The following is a 12,457-nucleotide window of genomic DNA, read 5'->3' on the forward strand; positions in this document are numbered from 1 at the left end:
CCACTGATGGCAGACTCCAGATCCTACGGGGAAGACGTACAAAATCGCTGGCGGCTGACGTGTTTCGAAGGTAGCACCACCTTCAGAGCCTCGAAACGCGTCAGCCTCTGTGAGTCAGGTCGTGGGTCCCGCGGACTCGATTGCCGAGGGGGGATACCCGCGATCGCCTCACGGGGAGGAAGAACGGGGAGATGCTAACGTAAACAAGCATCTCCCTGTTCTGCCTAGTGACAGTGTCACTGATCTCTGCTCCCTGTCATCAGAGCAGAAAACAGTGACGTCACACACACAGCCCATCCCCCTGACAGAAACATTCCTTAGGACATACTTAGTGGTTAACCCCTTCACTGCCAGTGTCATTTACACAGTAATCAGTGCATTTTTTTTTAGCACTGATCGCTGTATAAAATGACAATGGTCCCAAAAATGTGTCAAAAATGTCCGATGTGTCCGCCATGTCACAGTCACGATAAAAATCACTGATCTCCGCCATTTAAAAAAAAATTTTTTTTTAAATATTAATAAAAATGCCATAAAACTATCCCCTATTTTGTAAACGCTATAACTTTTGCGCAAACCGATCGCTTATTGCGATTTTTTTTACCAAAGGTAAGTAGAAGAATACGTATTGGCCTAAACTGAGGGAAAAAAAAAATTTTTATATATTTTTGGGGGATATTTATTATAGCAAAATGTAAAAAATGCGTTTTTCGAAATTGTCGCTCTATTTTTGTTTATAGCGCAAAAAATAAAAAAACCGCAGGGGTGATCAAATACCACCAAAAGAAAGCTCTATTTGTGGGGAAAAAAAAAAAAAGGACGTCAATTTTATTTGGGAGCCACGTCGCACGACCGCGCAATTGTCAGTTAAAGCGATGCAGTGCCGAATCGCAAAAAGTGCTCTGGTCAGGAAGGGGGTAAATTCTTCCGGAGGCTGAAGTGGTTAAAAGGTGACCATACATCGCAATCAGTTAGATATTAAATACATTAAATGTAGTGCAAGAGCCTGTTTGATTTCCTATAATTTGAATTTTTCAAGTGTGTCTTCCCATTACCTATTTTGCCTAAATATCAAGTTGTACAGAGATTGACCAATCAGATTGCATAGTGCACGACCATCTTATGTGCCAAATTTGGAATGTAGAAGTGCCATGACCCACTTGTATTTTCCAAACAATATTTCTTGGGCATTATACAAGGCACATGAAAAAAAAAAAAAAAAAAACACTTTTCAAAGACATGTTAGAGTGATCAGGAATCTTCAAACTACGGCTCTCCAGCTGTTGCAGAACTACACATCCCAAGAGGCATTGTAAAACTGACATTCACACGCATGACTAGGCATGATGGGAATTGTAGTTCCTGAACAACTGGAGGGCCGTAGTTTGAAGACCCCTGTGCTAGACCATTATTATGTCTTCAGAATTGGGAGTGTGGCATCTACCCAACTTCTCTGCTGGTGGCCACAAGAACCTACATATATCTACTGAAGCAGAAAGCAATATACATTGGCCCAGAAGTGAATCTGTACACAGGAAGTAGGTGTGTGTTTTGAGGTCAAATCATTTAGATATACACACATCACCCACACAAACACCACCCCATGTAAAAAAATAATTAAAAAAAATGATCTTAATTTGCAAATAAGGATCATCTCTTCTTCAGAGAACAGCGAACTGGGCATGGCGGTGGGAAGAAATTAGCAGCAGTACAAGCAACTTCCTGGAGGGGCGTGATGTCATTCCTGTGTGCTGGCCACCGCTTCCAGGAACTAGATATGCGCCACGGGTACATACCTCCGCGCACACAGCAGTTGCACATCTCACATACACAGTGGTTGCGCATCTAGCTGCAGGAACCCAATTTTTATGGACATTAATAGTAAAGCAGATGCAGATTTCCAGGACTGACAAATGTTTATAATGAAAGGCAACTGGTGTTTTCTATTAACCACTTCCCAACCGGCGCACACCGATGTACGTCGGCAGAATGGCACGGCTGGGCAAATGGACTTACAGGTACGTCCATTTGAATTCCCCGCCGTGCCATCGCCTCACGGAGAGGACCGCCTCACGGAGAGATCGCCCCGCGATCGCCTCATGGGGAGATGCTGATATAAACAGCATCTCCCCGTTCTGCCTAGTGACAAGTGTCACTGATCACAGCTCCCTCTCATTGGGAGCAGTTATCAGCATAGTGACACTACTAGCCCATCCCCCTTACAGTTAGAATCACTCCCCTAGGACACACTTAACCCCTCCCCGCCCCCCAGTGGTTAACCCCTTCACTGCCAGTGTCATTTACACAGTAATCAGTGCATTTTTATTTGCACTGATCGCTGCATAAATGACAATGGTCCCAAAAATGTGTCAAAAATGCCCGACATACCGTCGCAGTCACAAAAAAAAAAAATAATCGCTGATCACCACCATTACTAGTAAAAAAATAAATTAAATTAATAAAAATGCCATAAAACTATCCCCTATTTTGTAAACATTTTAACTTTTGCGCAAACCAATCAATAAACGCTTATTGCGATTTTTTTTTTTTTACCAAAAATATGTAGAAGAATACGATCAGCCTAAACGGAGGAAAAAAAAATTTTTATATATTTTTGGGGGATATTTATTATAGCAAAGTGTAAAAAATTTTTTCAAAATTGTCGCTCTAATTTTGTTTATAGCGCAAAAAATAAAAAAATTGCAGAGGCGATCAAATACCACCAAAAGAAAGCTCTATTTGTGGGAAATAAAGGACATCAATTTTGTTTGGGTGCCACGTCGCACAATTGTCAGTTAAAGCGACACAGTGCCGAATCGCAAAAAGTGCTCTGGTCAGGAAGGGGGTAAAATCTTCCGGACACAAGAAAAGGCAAAATAGCGCAGGTTACTTGGTTTGTGATATATTAAATGTTGCTGAAGATATGTCCTTTAGAGCAATGCACTCTCCGTGAGATGAAAGCAGTCTATGTGCTGGGCAGCCTTTAGATGGGAGGTGAAGCCGCTCCAAATATACAAAAAGAAAAACAACAAGAAAGGCGCCTCTTAGTAAACTGTACATTTAATAGCGTATTGGTATTAAAATCACTCACATTTCAAACTTAAATAGTCCGGCGTAGAGAACTCAGTATAGGCATACGGGATAGCGTCCTCCTCTGTCCCACAGTCTTTTTCTCTCTTGCTGACGGCTGGTCTGTGTGGCATAGACTTCCGGGAACAGTGATTGTCCAGAACGAGGCTTGGCCACCGCCGAGCAGTTGATTGAGAGGCAGGGACACTGGAACGCACATCCGAAGTATGTGCTGTACACATACTTCGGATGTGCGTTCCAGTGTCCCTGCCTCTCAATCAACTGCTCGGCGGTGGCCAAGCCTCGTTCTGGACAATCACTGTTCCCGGAAGTCTATGCCACACAGACCAGCCGTTAGCAAGAGAGAAAAAGACTGTGGGACAGAGGAGGACGCTATCCCGTATGCCTATACTGAGTTCTCTACGCCGGACTATTTAAGTTTGAAATGTGAGTGATTTTAATACCAATACGCTATTAAATGTACAGTTTACTAAGAGGCGCCTTTCTTGTTGTTTTTCTTTTTGTAAAATCTTCCGGGGCTGAATCGGTTAAACAAGGTCTAAATGGGCCATTGACATGCATCACAGTTGAACTTAGGAATATGTCTTTGCAAAGTTAAACTAAATGAAATGCTCTCTTATTTTTTGCTTGGGGATAGAGTGCAGAGGGATTAGAAGTCTTGTCAGTTTTTGGGTATGTCTACACCCCTTTATTGGTCAAAACAGGACTTGGAAAAGAGCAAGGAAAGAAAAAAAAAAAAAAAAAAAACCAACACAAACACACACACACACACACTAATTTGAGACACAAACAGAATATGGTTTTGGAGGTCTGACCATTTTGAGAAAATTAACAGGAGTTAAAAGGACTGCGCCCACAAACTGACAGTCTCTTAAGGATTTAAACATTACTCACAGGATCTTGAGGAAGATTATGCAAAATAATGCAGCACAGACAGACAATTAAAATCAAAGTGAAAACGAACAACCTACAAACACTGACAGCAAAAATATTTCAGTGAAAAATACCCCCCCCCCAAAAAAAAAAATAAAAGTAAAAAAATACTTGCTCTAAAACACATCTGTTTTGCAAAGGCATAAACAAAATACAAAGAGAAAATACATGTGTTACAAACTCCATAAAGGACACCCAAATGTACACTCTTGCCACACACACAAAGCAATCTTGCCTCTTTTCAGGGCAAGGTAAAGAACGCCATCTGCAAGCTTTAGATAACATAGGTTTGTGTACTAATGAGGCAATTGAAAACACATGCACAGTCCATGCAACACACAAAATGCAAGTTCATCCAATGTAGAGACTAGGGCTGAAACAACTAATCGATTAATCGACAACTAATCGATTATGAAATTAATCGATTATTATTTTCATAATCGATTAATCGGCCAGTAAAAAAAAAAAAATAAAATGAGCCCTATATAGTACAAAAAGGGCAAATAATCTCTACTGTAAATAAATTAAATACATTTAATAGGTCTACCTGACCATGGTTTGTTTTCAACAGAACCCCTCATTTTCCACTTATTGATTATAGTTTGAACACTGCTGATTGGCATTCTCAATTCCTTGGATATCTTTTTATACCCTTTCCTGTTTTATACAGTTCAACTACCTTTTCCCACAGATCCTTTGACAATTCGATTTGACCCCACTAACGATTAGAAAATCGAACAAACGTTCTTAAAATGACATTTTTGTCATTTGTCGGGGGAAGACATTGTTTGTTTTTTTTTTTAAATAAAAAAAAATAGATCTCTGAGTCTGATGATATTTACCAGATTCACCCTCTAATAGTATATACAGTATATCTCTTCTGTCTGTTATTCTCAGAGTGGATTCGATATTTTGCTCCCTAATCATATAGTTGGTTATTTATATTTACCACTGCATAGAGATATTTAAGAATAAATTGCCTTTTTTTTTAAAAATTTACATATTAACTAAATTATACACCACACTTTCTTTTAAGGTTAATAACCGATCAATCGATTAATCGAAACAATAAATCGGCCAACTAATCGATTATGACAATAATTGTTAGTCGCAGCCCTAGTAGAGACAGAACTTCAAAGTGGGAAAACCTGTTAAGGATGTCCTTAAATTACTAACCCAAAAAACACACTCTGAGCATGCCCAGAAAAATCCAAGTGCTGTTCACACAAAAAAACAAAAACAAAGTCCCTGAGCATTCCCAGAACAAGCCAAATGCAGCTAGCACAAAATAAGCCACCCCCCTGTCCAAAACTAAACACATCATCCAGCATGCTATTAAATTACAGATGGGACAAACACCCCCCCCCCCCCCACCCCAGTCCAGGGGGCAAAGAGCCTAACATGGGCACAAGTTATACAACAAATACCATTGTAGTCTATTGGAACTGACTTGTTACTTTTGCGAGTCACCACTTGGATGGCTTATATTCTAGTTATTGGACTTAAAATGGGTACAGGGGCCCAGCCTGAGGGACATATATCAATGTCACCAATTTGGACAGCCCCAAAAAAAATAAAAAAAAAGGGGAGGAGAAGTGTCTTTAAAAATGCAAAGTTGCTTAAAAGCTAGTAAGTTCGGGGGGGGGGGGGGGGGTCTTACTCTGCCTGTACAATGGTGCATCTGTAGCATATATCCAAAATGCTGCTTCAAAGATGTATGGCTTTAGATAAAAAAAAAAAAAAAAAAAACACTTACAAATCTACATTGCAGCTGCAATATTTTAACCCAAAAGAAAAAATAGCCCCCCCCCCCAATACATACAAGGCCATTTGGGTCTGTTAAGGCTTAAAATGAGATCCCCCCACGTGAAAAATACCACCCCACACTTAAAAAAAAAATATTGTGCCCCTCTCACACATTAACAAACCCCTAGCCAAACCACACAGCAAGCCAGCCCATGAAAGGGGGGTGGATGCTTTGGGGCAGGAGGGGCTCGGGCACCCCAAAAGTCAACCTTGTTCCCCTATTCAGGAGGACAAGGGCCTCTTCCACACAACCCTAGGCTGGGGTTGTGGGGGGCTGCAGACAGGGGGCTTTACAGAATGTGGAAAGCCCCTTTAAACTAGTGGGTACAAGGTGCTTTGTGGTTGGTATTGGGCTGAGCCCAACATACCCCAAAGGCAGCCAGCTATGTTGCGTGCATGTGGCCTTGTATGGTTCAGGAGGGGGTTGGGCGATCACTCTTGTCACCCCTTTCCTAGCCGGTCCTGTTGTATGCTTTGAAAAAGGATGTGGTTTTGCATTGGTGGATTGGTGAAGGCAGCTCACAACCTTTTGAGAATGGAGTGTGGAGTTCCCCTTTAAAAGCAAAAAAGTTAAAAATGCCCTTTTAGGAGGAACGAGAGTCTTGACAAATTTTTTTATGCACCTTGTTAAAATTATGTAAAGTTTAGAGGTGCGCCCATTCAACCCGTGCAATTGCATGTACGTTGCTTAATATTTACTAAGATTTTAGCTGCGCAGTGAACAGACTCGTGTGAACGAGCGCAAGAGCTACTTGTGCACTGCTTACATTGATCTCACACAGTTCTAAACGTACTCGCAGGCACAGAGGACTATGAAAAAGTTACTTCCTTATTCTATTTTGGGTATATGTTACTTGAAACAATATATCCAATTCAAAAACTCGTGCTGAAGAGTTAACTCAAATAGTGAAATATGAATAAATGAAAATTAAGAGCACAGCTGCTGCACAAAAGGTGCTACAACATTAAAAGCAATGAAAAATATATAAAACAGCACTAGCAGCCTATATCAAGCAATATACATCCTTCATATATTAGGCATGGCTTGATAAGCCGTGCCTAATGTATCAATGTAAAGAGAAAAAACAATCTAAAAGTGCTCAGGTGCTTCAGTGAAAAATGCAACGGTGCTCCAAAATTTGGATCGGTGAAGCGGCTCCCCTATGGTGTCCCCACTCACCAAAATTATTGCATCCTCAGCTTCGCAGTCTGGGATCAAAAAAAGGCATTGATCAAATAATCTGGGGATATGCTGGATGGTTCCTCAGTAAAATCTTGCAGGGAGACGTTTTAAGACAGGAAGGATATACCACACTCCATAGATGGGCAAACAGAGAAAACTCATAGTGAAACAACATTTGGCATCAATAATCAAGCGCATTCAATGCACAACTTGCAGGACTTTTGGCAAAAACAGGCATCGGTAAAAAAAATATTCGTCCGAGTTCGCCGCTGATTGGCGTGCATTCCACGATGACGGAAATTTGCATCAATGGTTAACACGAACCGGAAGTACGTTGACGCGTTTTGCTCCTCCTCCAGGGTGTCATCAAGGACATCACTTCTGATTCCATTACAATCTATATATACCCTAGGGAGGATAGAACCTCCCTCTATGCAGAAAAAAAAAAAAAAAAGATCAATTACAAACTGTGTATGGAAGATACTCACTTCCTCCTTTTAAATCATTTCCTGTTGCCAAGTATAAAACTTTAATAACAAACACTTTAAAAGAACAGTTTATCTTTTTAGCTATATATTACAACAATGAAAGCCACTAATGCGATAGATATATGCAAAAGATTTCCAATATACAAAGAACAATGAATAAACATGAATTGAAAAAGAAAAAAAAAAAAAAAAAAAAAACAAGAAAAATATAAACAATTTTTTTTATAATAATATAATCTCTTAAATCATATTACCAATTGGACAAAAAACAGTTGAGATCTAATGCAATGTTAAGGCCATAGGGACTCAAAGTCTGGAGCCTATGGATCTATTGGGTCTCATTCTGTGAGATAGCGCTCTTGAGATTGGAACCTCTCCAACGTTCCTCCACCCCATCTATCCCACAGAAGGCGAGGCCCCCTGGATCTCCATTATGGAACAATCTGAAATGATTGGACAGGCCAAGATTTATAGCCCTTTTTGATTCTACTGACATGCTCCCTAAGCCTTACCCCTAATTTTGTCATGGTCCTGCCCAAGTTTTGTAGAACACAGGGACAAGACAAGAGAGGTGACATGCGTGGTCCCACAAATGATTTTTTTTATTTCAAAAGACCTACCCTCAGAAAAAGGAGCTGAAGTGGGTAGTTTTCCTTTTCCTATATTTGAAGATTTTACACATCACACATTTACAACTTAAAAAAAAAAAAAGTTTGATCCAAAAAAGTAAATAACTTCTTGGAAGGATAAATAACATTGTGTGCCGATCTGAGTGTTGGAGGTTTCGTATAAAATAAACCTGGGCCGTGCGGGCAAGACTTTAAGCTCTGTTTTCCAATAACAGAAGCCAGTGTTCCCTAATTATTATTTTTTCAAACTGTTTATATTTTCTGTTATATCAAGTTAAGAAAGCCACACCATAGTCTTTCTGCTTTTTAGCTTTCTTTTGAAACAAATTTTCCCCATCTAACTCCCCAATGTTTTCTTTAGTTCTCTTTAGATCTTTTAGATTGTACCCCTTTTCATGAAATCATTCCAAAATAAATTCCGCTTGTGTGTCATAATCTTCTTTATTGCAATTCCTTCTTACTTTCAACATCTGGCTTTTAGGGATGCCACCCAGCCATCTAGGATGGTGGCAATTACCTAAAGGGATGTAGCCATTTCTATCTACATCCTTGAGGAAGGTCTTAGTAAATAGTTTTCCATTCTCTTTGTATATGGTAAGATCTAAAAAATTAACATTATAACTATAGGTTCCTGAGAAAGATGCCATTAGGGGTTATTCCCCCATCTTCTCCAGATAACTACAGAACGATTCCTGTGATCCTGCCCATACTATTATAATGTCATCTATATATCTTGTAGAGTCTAAGCTCTGGTATATTTCTATCACTTTTCCCACAAGCTCATGAAGAAATTCGTGACCGATGGGGCGTACTTAGCCCCCATGGCCATACCCCTCTGTCTATAGTAGATTTTCTTGTGCCAAAAGAAATTGTGGCTCACTGCCAGATCTTTTCTAACAGCTCTAAACCTCTTTCCAAATTTTTTTCGTCTACTCAGACGAATATTCATTTTGTCCAAATCTTGCCCAGGTTTATTTATATGAAACCTCCAACACTCAGGCTCAAACTGGCACACATTAATCCTACCAAGAAGTTACTTACTTTTTTAGATCAAACTGTTTTTTGTTTTTTTAGTTGTGGTAAATGTGTGATGTGTAAAACCTCCAAACATAGGAAAAGGAAAAACTACCCAATTCAGCTCCTTTTCTGAGGGCAAGTCTTTTCAAATAAAAAAAAAAAAAAAAAAAAAAATGTATGACTTGTGGGACCACACGTTATCTACTTCTTGTCTTGTCCCTGTGGTCTACAATATGTGGGCAGGGCCACAAGAAAATTAGGGGGTAGGGCTTAAGGAGCGTGTCAATAGAATCAAAAAGGGCTATAATCATCATGGCCTGTCCAATCATTTCAGATTGTTAAACAATAGAGATCCAGGGGACCTCACATTCTATGGGATAGATAGGGTGGAGGAACACTGGAGAGGTTCCAATCTCGAGAGCCATCTCACAGAATGAGACAAAATGGATCCATAGGCTCCGGACTGAGTCCCCATGGCCTTAACATTGAATTTGATTAATTGTTTTTTTGTCCAGTTTGTAATATTTGAGAGATTTTATATTGTATTTTTATTCTTTTATTTCTATTTTTGTTTTTTTTTCCCTTTCCAATTAATGTTTATTCATTGTTCTTTATATATTGGAAATCTTTCGCATATGTCTATCGCATTAGTGGCTTTCATTGTTCTCATATAGCTAAACAGATATTGTTTTTTTAAAGTGTTGGTTATTAAAGTTTTATACTTGGCAACAGGAAATGTAAAAAAAGGAGGAAGCGAGTGTCTATCTTCCATACACAGATCGTACTTGGTCATTTTTTACTGCATAGAGGGAGGTTCTATCCTCCCTAGGGTATAAATAGATTGTAATGAACCGGAAGTGATGTCCTTGATGACACCCTGGCAGAGGGGTGAAACGCATCGACGTGCTTCCGGTTCGTGTTAACCATTGATGCAAATTTCCATCTCCGTGGAATGCACGCCATTCAGCGGCGAACTTGGGTGAATATTTTTTTTTATTGATGCCTGTTTTTGCCAAAAATCCTGTAAGTTGCGCATTAAATGCCCTTGATAAATTGATGCCAAAACGTTATTTCACTAGGAGTTCTCTCTCTGTTTACCCATCTATGGAGTGTGGTATATCCTTCCTGTCTTAAAAAGTCTCCCTGCAAGATTTTACTGAGGAACCATCCAGCATATCCCCAGATCATTTGATCAATGCCTTTTTGATCCCAGACTGCGAAGCCGAGGATCCAATAATTTTGGTGATTGGGGACACCAAAGGGGGAGCCGCTTCACAGATGCAAAAATTTTGGAGCACCATTGCATTTTTCACTGAAGCACCTAAACACTTTTAGATTAATGTATCAATGTTAAGAGAAAACAAATAAGCACTGTTTATTAGGATGTATATTGCTTGATAAAGGCTGCTAGCACTGTTTTATATATTTTTCATATTTGTTACTTGGGCAGTTGTTACTAAAGCTTCACATCACCCCATAATATAGCCATCTCCATCTTCTGTCAATTTTGAATTGGAGATGCTATGTCCATAATGGCGCACAGATTGCATTCTCCCATGCGCCAAGATCGCTCTAGTAAATGGGATATTCAAGCTGTGTTACCGGTGCACCGTTTCATAAATATGAAAATGTGCGCCTCTGATGGCACGCGGTTTTCGTAAATCATCCCCATGGACTTGATTTACTAAAGCTGGAGAGTGTAAAACCCGGTGCAGCTCCTTACTTCAGCTAGTTTAGTTAAGCTTTGACCCAAAAAAAAAAAACTAACACTGGAAGTTGGTTGGTTTCTATGTAACGCTGCTCCAGATTTTGCACTCGCCCATTATCTTTTCATCAAAAATTAGCTGTAGAGTTGCAGATAACACCAACATAATTAAGCACACGTGTTCTGGCATTGATGTGTGTAAATCACTAGTCTCAAATTCCCAGCTCTGTCCTTATCCAAAATCAAAATGTATTGCCTTGGATAGAGTAGGTAAACAGTTAAAACACTCTTTTGGTGACCATTTGCCCCAAGAGTTTTGGCTTTAACAACTTTAGCCCCGGAAGATTTTACCCCCTTCCTGACCGGAGCACTTTTTGCTATTCGGCACTGCGTTGCTTTAACTGACAATTGCGCGGTCGTGGCATCCAAACAAAATTGACGTCCTTTTTTCCCCCCACAAATAGAGCTTTCTTTTGGTGGCATTTGATTACCTCTGTGGTTTTTATTTTTTGTGCTATAAAAAAAAAAATTTTTGCTATAATAAACAACCCCCAAAAATATATAAAACAATTTTTTCCCCTCTAGTAATGGTGGCAATCTGCGATTTTTATCGGGACTGCGACATTATGGCGGACACATGGGACAATTCTGACATTTTTAGGACCATTGGCATTTATACAGTTATCAGAGCTATAAAAATGCATGCATTACCGTAAAAATGTCACTAGCAGGGAAGGGGTTAACACTAGGGGGCGATCAAGGGGTGGTGTTGCCTAGTGTGTGGTCTAACTGAAGGGGGGAGGGGACTGTGTAGGGGAGATGACAGATAGTCTGTTCATACACTGCCATACTAATCTCTTTTCGCCCTTCAGAGAACCGGTTCTCCGCGTGTTAGCAGCGATCGCGGGAGTCCGGCGGCGATAGTGACCGCCGGGCACTCGCATCGGCTCCGGGGGCGAGCAGCGGGCGCACCCCTAGTGGCCACAGGGCGAAGCGACGTAACATAACATCGCTTTGCCCAGCCGTGCCATTCTGCCGCAGTACAACTGTGCTGGCTGGTCAGCAAGTGGTTAAATAAATTAACTTGCACTGACATACTAATTAGACATGATACATGTCCCCTGTAATGGAGAATGAAGCCATTTACAACCTGAACAATCCCCTAGAAGCACTAAATGGATGGAAGTGTAGTATTAAAAAGGAAGGACATCACCACAACCAATCGAGAATGCTCTGCATTCTTTAAGAAAATGAAGTGTTCTCTGAAGGGCTCCTGTGCTGAGTAAGCGCCCCCCCGTGTTCACTGAGCAGCAAGGTAGCCGCTTGGCAAAAAAACCCAGAAGCCAACAGCTTCATGGAGTTTGGCCAGGTCTGGCACATACATACTTACACTGGTCCAAGTTGGACTAATGCAACTATAATAAAATAAAAATAGCCATAGCTCAAAATCCGCTTCAAAGTATGTCAGAGCAAAAAAAACAAAAAATATATACGATATGCAGTACATCTGTTACAAGTCAAAACGAAAAGGTCCTTGTTGATTTCCAAATAAATTTTTCAAAAGGCAATTGCATCAAGGATACTCTAAGCTGGGGAACAACGGTAC

The 12,457-nt window shown here is 40.2% G+C and overlaps 1 protein-coding gene across 1 annotated transcript in view; it reads right to left on the minus strand.

Annotated features, from left to right (window-relative positions):
- Positions 1–12,457, minus strand: part of OXCT1 (3-oxoacid CoA-transferase 1) — a 202,569-nt gene that overhangs the window by 115,452 nt on the left and 74,660 nt on the right. The window lies entirely within an intron of this gene.

Source organism: Aquarana catesbeiana, linkage group LG01 (assembly GCF_042186555.1).
Source record: "Aquarana catesbeiana isolate 2022-GZ linkage group LG01, ASM4218655v1, whole genome shotgun sequence".
Classification (NCBI taxonomy): Eukaryota; Metazoa; Chordata; class Amphibia; order Anura; family Ranidae; genus Aquarana; species Aquarana catesbeiana.